The following is a 13,260-nucleotide window of genomic DNA, read 5'->3' as shown; positions in this document are numbered from 1 at the left end:
ATGACAATTTTAGTACTGCTCTCTATTGGTCTACCTCCCTGCCTATGTCCATGTCTCTCTATGTGTGGCTATATATATATGTATGTATGTATGTATGCATGGTGTGTGTATGCAAGCTTTTGTAGACATCATTTAAGCACTAATATGCTACTTCATTGTTCATCAACTTGTAGAAAGACATTACAAAATATAGCAAAACAAAGTTTTACCAGTTATACTGGGCATAGACGATGATGTTTGCATGGTCCTTATTGCTGACAATACAACAAACAATAGTGGACCACCAACTGAAGGAGGAGTCCACACTTCATCATGAGCTAAAGAATAGAATATTTTTATCAAAGATATTTGCAATGGATAAATATCAAATGGGATACTAGCGAGAAACATCCACAAAAAAAAGGTAAGTGTTATAATGTTGATAAAAAAAACAAAGTGTTACATGAAGGTACTGCACAACAATCCTGACCATGTTCACCATGTGACCTTGCAACTAGCACATATGTCTATACAAGAACACATAAAATTAGAGATCATGATCCATAAGATACTATGAAAGATTAATATCTATTGAACTTCTATTACTGCTTACTTTCAAAGATTGGATTTTGCGGTCCAATTCTATTCTCAGTGCCTCTTTCTCCTCACTTCTATCACCCTTGATGATAATTTTAAGAAGCTCATCAGTGTATCTTTGCATACTAAGGCCAATGTCATGTAGATATGATGCCTGTATTTCAGATTGTATTTGATTAGTGATCATTGTAGCTTTTTCCTATCATTTGTGACATCAAATATTCGTATACTTTCATCAAAATAACTCCAAAGCCATAAAGAAAAGAACATAATAATAGGAAATTTGTTTCTATATTAACATTAACATTTACAATAATTAATGTTTACCTCTATTGAAGGTGTCTAAGATGGTGTGTCCATATCACCCTGTGAAAAAAATTAGTAAGTCTTAGAAATCAATAGGGAAATTAAAGTGATAGACTTACCAAAAAAAATATTAATAATAAAGTAGATTGTATATGTAAATCATTTTTCTTAAGTTAAAAATTTAGCGTAACTAATGTTTATATCTAAAAAAAATTTGACATGTTCTACTTAATGTTTATATGTGCACATATGGTAAAGAAATATTTGGTCATACAAGACCCTATCATAGTTGACATTGATTGTATCTGAAGATTTCATTGATCATCATGATCTTCATCCATGTCATCATCATCATCATCATCATCATCGAACTTGTCACTTTGATTGTCGTCGTCACCACCACCATCTTCATCACCATCATCATCCTCTTGATCACTATCATCATCAAGACCATCATCACCATGATCATCACCATCTTTATCACCATGATCATGATCATCATCACCATCATCATCATCATTATCGCCATTATTTTTAGCATGACCAAAATCATCACCATCTTCTTCTTCTTCATCACAGGGTAACTATCATTCCTGATAATCATTTACTTCCTCTTGTGCTTCTTCAATATCTTCTTCTTTGATCACATTATACTTTACTGGCCTTCCTCTTGGGTCATGTCTAACAACAAATGACCAACCTTGTTTGTCTGGAACACCAAAGTAAAACACTTGCTCGCATTGACTTGGAAAAACATAGCGCTCATCTCTGACTAGCTCAAATGACCTTGTATTAATCATAGTAAATCCACTATCATGTTCAATAAGAGTCCTATCAGGATCATTTCAATTCAGTCGTAACCTAAACCATTTGAAGACAAATAGAACTATTTTAAATGAATCAAAGTCGCACTCAAGTATATCATCCAGAATGACATAGAATCAATTTTTAGATTGTTGAGGATGTATGTCAGTTCTAGATGAAATATTGGTGATTGTGAAGATAACACTTATCCCGAAATCACACATTTTATTCATTTAATCTAACTTTTTTGTGTAGAATTTATAGCCATGGTAGTACATAGCTTTGTGGTGTTTGACCTAAAATTATTCAAACATGTCAAGACTCTTCTCATTGATCTATGAGTTGATATTAAACTTATGTCTAATGATTAGTAATCTTATGCATACCTTTGTATCTCTTAAGCCATATATTAGATCAAGTACCATTGGCATAACATTGAGATCTCCACTACGATGAGCTTCTTGAAACAATGATGCAACACCATCCCATGTTAATGAGTGACCATTTTCTTGAGACTGTTCAATCCACACTGTCATCCAATCAATATTGTTTTCAATGTACAAGTGTAGTGCATCCAGCTCACGACTAACTATAAAGAAGACAATTACACCAGTTAGAAACAACTTATATATATTGATGATGGATAAGAATTGTTAAATTACAAAAAAAAACTTATAATTACCTCTCACCCTCCTCAATCTACCTTTCCCCATTAGGTAGTCCCCTTTGAATTTGTCATTATAGTTGGGATCCCAAATGCGATCTACATGGATACCTGTTGCAAACTTTGGAAGATATTCACTGATATACACCATGGTCTAGTATATCATATATCCCTCTATCATAGAACCCTCAGGACATGCTCTTTGTTGAACCAAGCCCTTCATAAATTTCAAGTGCCTCTCAACCATCCACATTGATCTAGCTTGTACAGGTCCACACAATTAAATCTCCTCAACTTGATGTATGAGGTAGTGTTCTTATGAATTGAAAAATGTTGGAGGTAAACACTTGTGCATTTCACACATAAGTTGTGGAATTTTTCTCTTCCAATATTTTATATCTTTTTTATCAATTTCTTTAGATGATAACCACCTAAAAGAGATTCAATACGCAAAAACACATAGAGGAGATTTCAAATAAAAAGCTACAAATCTAAGAAAAAATACTCTTCTAACCTCATGTATTTTCCAAGATCATATATAACTTATTTAATACTGTTGTCAAACTGTTGTGGAAGGGATAGAGGTAGGATGAACTGCAATTATTAAAAAATTATCATTTTAATATATTATTAAATAATGCAACTGGTACTACATTCAATCTTACAAATATACTGTAAATAGAAAACATGACTTACCTTGAGGAAGGTATGCCAATAATGTGTATTCAACCCTAGCCCAAAATCACCTTTCTTTGATAGAAGAGTGCTTATATTTGTAGCAAATCCTATTAGAAATTTTGTTTTTTTTATGACTTCTTTTAATGCATCACTTTCTTGCTCCGTTAATAACCAAGGAAGGGCACTTGTATTTATGCAGTCTCCATTCCTATTTGATTCAATGAAAAATTTTAGTGCATGATTAGATTCATGAATGTCAATACAAATTTTAGCAATTTTTTCTCTATTACACCTTCCATTCAACATTTTCCATAGTGTCTCTATTACATTCTTTCCACAATGCATAGCATCAAAAAAATGCGCGATTGGGAGATCCTTATATTATGGTAACCTACTAAATTGAGTAGGATAACTTTTCATTCCTCTAGGAAGCTGGTCATTGATGCCTTGACGACCTTCACGAGCATTAGTTACAACATTAGTAAATATAAGACAATATTGAAATACAAATTGTAAACTTCAGATGACAAATTGGACATTACCTTGACGATTTAGTTGATCATATTCCAACTTTCATAAATTAGGTGTCATTCTTCATGGCCTTGATGATGTCTCTTCTTTCCCATTGAAAAGATGTTTTTTGGCAATTCGATACTTATGATTATGGTGGAGAAAGTGTCTAAACTCATCAAACACCTACTTTCCTAAACTTCTTGAATGATGACATTCCATCTTCGGACTACAAACTGGACATGCAAATTTTCCTTTTGTCTGAAGACCTAAAAGATCATGTATAATTGGATCATGTACAATGATCACGTGCAACTTAAGCATTTGATAGTAATGTGTAAGTACTATAACATACCAAAAATATGTAATCTTAACAATATAACATACCACAAAAATGAGTTAGCCCAGGGACATCATGTATTGTTCATACAAGCATTGCATGGAATTGAAATTGTCGATGTCCTATCGGTCTAGAGATGTCATACATAGTGATGCCATTCCATAACTTCAACAACTTGTCAATTAGGGGCTCAATATAAAAATTCATATCTTTAACTTGGTATTTACCTAGCAATTGAATGAACATAAATATTACATAATTATTATAACCATTTTTGTGCACTATTTATACATTAATTTAGATAACTATAAAATAAAAAATTACTTGGCACAATCATTGACAACATTATGTGCTCCCTCTTTATGGACATCCAAGGAAGAATGTTATTATTAATAACAAAAATAGGCCATACTGAGTAAACAGATCCCATATCTACATATGGATTGACATTGTCCATCGCCAATGAAAGTTTTAGATTACGAGGTTCTTCTTTAAAGTGTGACCATGTTTCTTCTATATCTTTAAATGCAGAACCATTGGCAGGCATGGTAATCCATAAATTGTGCCAAACTAGTGCACTTGAATAACCGTTCAAGACATGAAATAATGGGAATGTACCGAAGAACCTTGTGAGGCACTTTTTTTGTTATTTGATTTGATCGATATCTACTAACATGAAAATCAGGGCATTCTGTTGCAAATTCATGTTGTTTATGATATAGAATGTGATCATTGGGACATGCATGTATTGTCTAATACTTCATTCCAATCTGATCCATGATGTTAGATAATTCTCAGTACGAACGAAGAAAAATGTTTGATAGTGGTAACAAAAACTCACTAATCAACCTACAACAATAAATATGCATTATTAATATAACGAATAGTAATTGTATGCTAACATTGAAGATGACAAAAATGACATACCTTAGCATACGTGACATCGCTACATTGGATATTCTATTGATAACCTTTAAGTTCACCAACAACAATATAGTCGACAGTAGAGTTGTTTGGGAGCCTTCGCATAAGGGCTCGTCTGCCTTCTCAAGTAAAGGTATATCAAGACCATCTTCATCATTATTATTAGATTTTCTAGTACCATCATTGTGAGCCTCTTCATCACTTACCTCAATACCATCTTCTTCAATCATGTCCTCCGGCACACTATCATCTTCTTCCATGGGAGTGTTATCCTCAGCTTGGATATTCACACCTCCATGTTCCTCTAGTAGGAAATCCACATAAAGCAATGGATGAAAATCATGGCCCCCTTCAACATGAACATATTGCCTACAATGACTCTGGGCTATTGTGATTAGAATTCTTTGATTCTTTAAGGCCTTACACTTTTTGCAAGGACAATAACATTTATTAGGTTTTCTTCAGAACTAAGCCCACAATGCAGCCATTGTCTCATTATTTTGTTCTGGGTTCATATTGTCAAGCATGATTTTTCTTCATAGGAAAATATACCTACAAATAAATTGGACATGTTGTGATTAATGTTTATATCTACACATATGGTTTTTGTTAATTAATGTTTTCAAATGCAACTAAAATGATTACAAACATATCAAAAAGGACTTTCACAGGGTCTTATTACATCAACTATTCTAACATTGTCATGTTGGTTATCTTGAGACCTTAATGTCTTCTCATGCCTTCAACCTTGACCTTGATGCTCCTGCATCATTCTCCCAAGGATCAAGGAAAGTTGGATCATCATGGAATTGAGTAGGCAGACCTTTTAGGAAGTTGCAATACTTCAACCTTGTAAGTGTCATGTCAATGCAATGGGTACTAAACAAACAATTTAAGTTGATAAGAAATAATTGTTATGAATTCAAATTGTAAGCATCACCTCAATGCATTGGGTATTAGACAAACAATTCAAGCTGATGAGTATGGGTTTTTATGAACCACAACTCATGAAATATGCATTAAGTCCATACCTGTTGTTTACAATGAGTATGGGTTTTTTTTCTAAGAACATACTTGTTGTTTACAGTTAGTAAGTTTCTATATCCTCTAAGAAATTTGAGGCAATGAGCCAAAGTCACACGGTTGAAGATGATCATTTTCCCCTCAAAGCACCATCGTTTGATAAATTTTTGCATTGAAATATGATCTAGAAAGGGCCTTTCCACATAGTATGTTGGCACTATTTGGAAATCATCAATCATGTGGTTATTGCAAAGAGGCTAAGGACCAAACATGGAATCATGGAGATAGTGGATTGATGTACAAGAAAAATGTGTTGCTCTTTAGCTACTAATCTTGCTTTGTGCTTTTCAATTAAAACATTATTTTAAAACTTGATCTTAATACTTTTTATAGTCAATGGCTTTCTTTCCAATGTCTATCTCTCGACTCAACACATTTTTTCATTTTTCTTTCCTTCTTGCTTCATCATAAATACTTGGTTCACAAGCACTTATGGTGTTCTTCTTGCTAAGATTATGAAGTGGACAATGACTTTCAATCTAGATAATCAAATGTTTGGCTCAACTTTTTTGGGTAAGTGTGATGATATGTAGTGCACTATAAATTTTCTCTTCAATGAAAGGATTAGCACCTCTAATTTTCAAATGGCGATCAACTAGAACTAACTGACAATCTAATCTTAAAAATACATTTTATGCCAAATTCCAATAATACTTAAAGACATTTAGCTATTGGAAAATGGCAAGATTATGTCTTATTTCAGATATGAAATAAAATGGGCAAGAAATGTGGAAGAACGTTAAGTTTTTATCCACCAAAACATGAGTAAATTGTATAAACTGAATGTATTTTCATAAATAATGTCAATTCCCTTCAAAAGAAATATTTTGCATGCAACTTATTTTCTGAAGATATTTCAAGTTCAGCAACTCTTTAATCATAGGATCCACAATAGTTGGAAGCTTTGACCTATCTATCAGCTGTGGCTTGGCCTGCAGCAACAAAAAATTCTTAGTATATTCAGGTCAGTTCCAATCTATAAATTAACTAGAATTTATTTCTTCTTTAACATATTCAACAATCAAGTACAATTAATAGGAATACAAGAGAAAAACTTGGAATTCTACTAATGTCACCAATGTTAATCTTGGGTACTAGTAGAAAGCCAATAAGAAATCTGCAGTTGTGCAAACCAAGATATTTACAAGACTTGATCACAAAAGGTTCATTTAGCACAAAAAAACTTCAAAAATATTGTATATATACACTCTTTGACGTGGTTAATGTGAACAATTATTTTAATGATGTTTTATGTAGGAATTGCTAGAGTAAATGATAAGCATGATCTCTTTGTTTGGTAGAATCCGCCATTAAATTCCCTTGTGATTCACTCTCATTATGTCTCCCTTTACACCTAGGATGATTTTCTAGATGTACTCCTAATTTATCAGTATGACAAGTCTTGTTGGAGCTACAAGCTTCACTACCATGAACATGTTCGATTCAAGATCTCAATTCAACATATTAATCATGCTTATGTGAGAAATTTAATGGGAGTTTATACATCACCACATCATTTGAAATGGTTTTAATAACTACCTACTCTTATCCACTCCTAATGTTAATAGTAGAAAATTCCTTTGAGCGTGTATTATCTGGATTGGTATCATCTATAATTACCTTCAATGATCTACTTGTGAGAGAGATGTCTAAACCTATCAACAAAAGTCATAGATTATGACAATTTGAAGTAATATCTTGTTGAGGATAAATTATTTATTTCAATAATTATTGGTGTCTCAAAACTAACAAAAGAAACCCTTTGAAAATGCATCTTGCATTTTCCTGAATCCATAAGTGACCTTATATGAGGGAGAAATTATACTAGAATGTTCAAGGCCTCTATATACACAATATTCTTGAACCGAGTCATCAAGCATTCACATGTTCAGCTTCATTCGGCTAAGTTCATTCTATGAGAAGAAATACACATAAGAAAATAAATTCATTCAAAAAACCTATGACAACTTATCATGATAGACAAAATGGAGATGATACCTTCTATTTGGAAAATAAGTAAATATCCCCAAGGAAATACCAAATTCAAACTTATGCTCAGGTTGCATGTGTCAACATTCCCCGTCGACCTTAGTCACAAGGCTAACTAACTTATCAAGATTGTGTATCCCACAAATGAAATTGGTATAAATGTTACAACCACCAAATTTGGAGGGCATGGAAATTCAGTCATCACTATCCTATGTAGTACACTTAATTTCATATGTTGGAATCATTTTGTGACTTGTACACATGATAGTCCAATAGTTTTTAATGTCATCTTCATCACAATTTTTCTATGATAGTCTAATAGTTGCAGGTGGCATCTTTGTCACAATTTTTCCATGATAGTTTTTTATTCATCCAAATGGAAACCCTTGTAGAGAAGACCTAATTGCAATGCAACAATTAAATGTAATGTTGAAATATAGGAGAGAGATTCTTTTGGTTGAACTAGAAGATAAATCATCTTCTAACAAAATGATAGAGACTTTTGGTGAAGGATCCAAAATACATCAATTCAATTATAGTCTAGTAAATTTTGGTGCCATCTTCATCATAAGTTTTTGAAGATAGTCCAGTATTTGTAGGTGTCATCTTCATCAAAAGATTTCCATGATAGTCTATTAGTTTGAGGAGTCATCTCCATCACAAGTTTTCCATGGCATACTTGTAGTTAGAGGTGCATTGAAGACCTTTTATCACTACATGAGCTAGTAGTAGATGGTGATTATTCATTATTATTATCATCATCTAACATAGAATCACATGAATATCATGTTTTATAGCCCACATGGCCTAGGTATTGAGGGTACAACTCCAAGCACTAAACACACCAGATTTCAAATTATTATCTTTATGTGTTGATGTTTAAGTTGAATGTTCTAGAGTTGAAGAGAGAAACACACTCAATTTTTTAGTTTTTCTTTTCTTTTTTTGAATATGAAATAGTTGTCTAAATGATACAATATAATTATGTATTATTAAAACAAAAATACAAGAAAAATATGATACCAACACAACTATATTTATAGAACAAAAAAATTGTCATTATTATTTCGTCTAATCTTTTACAACTACAACTTCTACATATACATTTCCTTTCTTTTCTTTCATTAGTATAAAAAAAAGTATAATAGTTGTTACAATAGACCAACATTCCAAATAATAAATTTACATCTACACACTTTCAATAAAATGAAACAACAAGTACATTACATTCTTTTTGCAACTAGACTCTTTTTAACACTTATCATCAAAACATCACTGAGAAAAAACACTTGAGTGGAGACTCTCCCATTTATATTACAAAACTATGGCTGAACTTTGGCATAAAAAATAATAATGATAGTAATAGTATTCACTTCCATCTTCAATATTATCATAAAAACCTACAACAAAAATACACATGTACCTATGGAAATATGCTCGAAGAGAAATCCCTCTCCTCGACCACCGGAGATGCAGGTGTGATTGGAGGTCGTGAATGGAAGATCTTTTGAAGTCGAGCACAGCAGGAAGAATGAAAGAAAGACAATATCAAGAGTTCCGAACTACTATTCTGCCCCCCCTATATTGATGCAAATGTAGGGCCCCCTTTCATATTATTCCTAGGGATAGTAGGCATCATTAATCAAGCGGGTGGAGAAAACCTAAAATGAAATTGGGTCAAAGAAAACCATGCAAAAATGTAGAGATAACCATGTGAAAATGCTCCAAAAATGTCAAATGGAATCAAGTGCGAAAGACGTAAAAGGGAAAATGTTTTTAAAATTTGCAGGTGTATAAGCCCTATATTGGTCAAAATTTTGACCAACACGGGTCTTATATGTAAAAAAATGAAACTTTTGCCTTTACATTTCAACCACCCTAAATTTGTTTAGTTGATGGTCGAAGTTTTTGGTCAAAAAATGATGTTAAATGTAGTAGTGAAGGGTTGCAAAAACAACCAAAGCTGAAATTTTAACAGAACTATGAGGAGGTACAGATTCATGATTTTCAAAAAGTTTGGTGATGATAACAGTACATGCAAGCGAAAGGCACAGAATGAAGTTTGCGATTGCCCACAATAATTTAGGGCCTGTCCTATGAGCCATAGTTTCTATCATCAAAGAAGTTACTCCTAGCATTATTGAATTTAGCATTAGGCCAATTGATCCTAATCTAACACCTTCATCATATAAAATCGGAAGAGGTTCAAGACCAAAAGGCTTTGTCTTATAAACTTATTGACCCATCCAATCTGTGTCAAAGAGCAATAAGGGGAACCATGCAAGCCATGTCAGTGCAGTTACAATAAGTAAATACAACATTGGAGAAGGGAGATCTCTGAAAGCTCTAAATAGCTCCCATATGAATGTCTCCTGGGTTGCTTCATCAGTCTCCTGCTCCTCATCATCTTCATCATTTTCATCAACTAGATTATGAATTTTACCTCCCACTGCCTTTGCCCTCACTTTTGCTTTTTCTTGAGCCTTTGACCATCTTTTTTTAGGGGTGGTTGTTACACTAAGAATGGTAGCAGCCACTAAGAGGATTATTGCTATAAAAAATGCAGACTTTAGATTAGCACAACTGACACCATAGGCCTCTATTCTTGTGAACGGAAGAATTTTATACCATTTATTGTAAGAACCACTTGCAAATCCTAACACACTCCCTACTACCATAAACAGTGAGAAAAAGGCATTGGCACTCCTAGTTCGTCTCTGGTTTTTTCTTGCCAAAGGAAAAGCATTTAGAAATACATATGGGTGGAGCTTCAAGAGGCACTAGAATTTAGTAAAATATTTCATTCATCAAATTAAAGTCCTTCATTTAGCAAGAGAATACAATCTAGAGTTCATTTATGGTTGCCTAGTTTTAATTTCTTGTAGCTATTTGTGAAGAGAATTTTTTTTTCATGTAAACACTATATTGAGTCCTTGAATGATAGGGAGATTCAAAATTCTTCCCTCAAAATTTCCACTACATAGCCCATGAAAATGAAGAAATTTTTTCTTGGAGTGAAATTCCCTATGGACAATGTCCCTCTCCAAGGAATGCGAAGAAATCAAACCTTTCTAGGATACAGTCAATGAAATATAAACCAAGTATGGATGTTCTTTTTGGAAAGTCTCTCCATTGAGAAAAGAAACTGCATTTGCAGTAGATGAGTCTTTAATGGGTGCACACTAAATATAAAAAATTCAAACCTATCTAGCACTGCCTTTGATGAAATATGCACTCCTAACAGGAAATGCTCGACATAAGATAATGGGATATAGCCTTTGATGAGCATAATTATTCAAATTACAACCATCAAGAGCTAAATTTTAAAACTCTATAACCATTAATGAAATCTAATGATAAACCATAGGAAATTATTGGCTTCAACCAAAGCCTCTTTAAATGTGGTATGGAAACAATTTCAAAGACCTATGATGAGCTATGGTAATGAAATATTTTTCTTGACAAAATTTTTGTAAGAAAAAATAATTGGTACATCCCTTTGTAAATGGTAAATAAAAAATATCCCATAGGTAAAACTTTCTCCGAAGGGAATAAATATAGTTGATTGCAGATTAATACAGTAATAGTTTCGTGAATGTAAACATTAGTCTCCGTAGATTAAAAATTAATCACATCACGATCCTGTAATGGCTGATCTTAACAGAGACATTCTATAAACATATACTTCCTTCAAGGTTCATTTTCTGCATGGCTAAGCTAAGCAGGTTTTCCTAAACAACCATTCATGGAAAAGTCTTGAACATTGGGCATTGAAGATTGAAAACCTCGAGAGGTGGGAAATGTCAAAGTTTTGCATTAATCAAAAATATTTATTTATCTAAACATTTGAGTTGTTTTATACATGGTACTTTTTGTTGGAAATTTTCTATAAATGGTCATGTTCAAGTGGGATTGGAGCTAACACCAACATAGGACAAATGTCTGCAAGTTGACCATTACCTTGAACAATACTACAAGATGACATTGAAAAAAAGAGAGGGGAAAAAGAAATGTAGCTCAAAAAGGTTGTAAGTAAGGCCTTAACCATCATCTTAAATATAAACTTTCTAGATACCATTGCAACAAATAGTAGAACAATATAAGCATGACATACCTGATAAATCTACGAGGATTGCCCTACAAGGCCCTTAAGGCATATTGTTGGCAAGATCAAGGAGCCAAAACTCCAAAATAAAAATAGTAATAGCTCTTGGCATGTATGAGATTGAATCACCAAACATACATCCCAAATCTGCTGAAAATCTAATGAGCATAACTCCCATTACCACAATGCATGCTCCCATAACTATAAATGTCCTTCTTCTTTCCCAGGAGCACTCACATCTATCACTATAATACCCCACTATTGGTTGCACAAACATGCTAGAAATAGGGCCACACAGCCATATATAACTAGGCCATGTATGAGGAATACCTAAAACCTACACATATGGTGTCAGTAAGGAGAGCTGCAAAGCCCATCCAAATTGCATCCCTGCTGCCACTGATGCAACCTTGCTAGAGTTCTCAGAGGAACTCCAATCTTCACTTTTCTTCCCACACAAAAATTTCTATTCATGATTAAAACAATCCCACCAAATCCAAAAAACTAGTATCCATATGACAAATAACAACAATTTTTCAATGAAACTCACAGTCAATTACTATGGTGATAAAAGAGGTTTCAAATGATAGATATGCTGATAACATTAACTATTGCATGAACCTAATGATTCCAGATTATATATATGATGTCTTGTGATTCACGTGTGAGCAGGTCACTATAGTCTTTGTGATGTATATTGGAGCTACTTACTATGTATGTGATGTATGGAAAGCTAATTAACTTGTGTATCTGTGATGTGTATGAGCAAGTTTTTGTATATGAGATAGGTGCTCATTATAATCACGATGTGTGTGATTTGTGATATGATCCTTATGAATATGTGTAAGTTTCTGCAAATAATGATAGGTGACGGTAGAGATGGAAACATCACTTGAATACAATGAGTATCTTTATTTTTGATAGGACTAAGTTCACACTTAATTAATAATAATATTGGATGGTTGGTAACGTGTTGTTGTAGCATTCTTTTAGATCATTGGGTTTTTATTGCCCAATCCTGAATAATTTTCAAAAAAACACAAAAATTAAATCTGAGATGTGTGGCAAGATTATCCAACACAATCTCAAATCTAGCTTAAACACATTTGATTTTGACAATCTCTAGTATTCAATGAGGAATAGCAAGCTCGAAAGAAGATACATCAGATTTGAATACACACAAATCGATTCTTGGAGCCAATAACATAGCAAAAGCTAAGGTTGTGCTTGGGTCTAGTTACCAAAGTCAATCACAATTGTAAAATTACATTTGGAAGGACA

The 13,260-nt window shown here is 33.1% G+C and overlaps 1 pseudogene; it reads right to left on the bottom strand.

Moving 5' to 3' along the window:
- Nucleotides 1–9,799: 9,799 nt before the first annotated feature.
- LOC149569397 (sucrose transport protein pseudogene) lies at nucleotides 9,800–12,453 on the bottom strand (annotated as a pseudogene).
- Nucleotides 12,454–13,260: the final 807 nt, after the last annotated feature.

This window comes from Cupressus sempervirens, chromosome 3 (assembly GCF_028749045.1).
Source record: "Cupressus sempervirens isolate cs-2001-9-10 chromosome 3, ASM2874904v1, whole genome shotgun sequence".
NCBI classification, from domain to species: domain Eukaryota; kingdom Viridiplantae; phylum Streptophyta; class Pinopsida; order Cupressales; family Cupressaceae; genus Cupressus; species Cupressus sempervirens.
The sequence above is the reverse complement of the archived record's forward strand: the minus strand, read 5'-3'. Positions and strand labels throughout refer to the sequence as shown.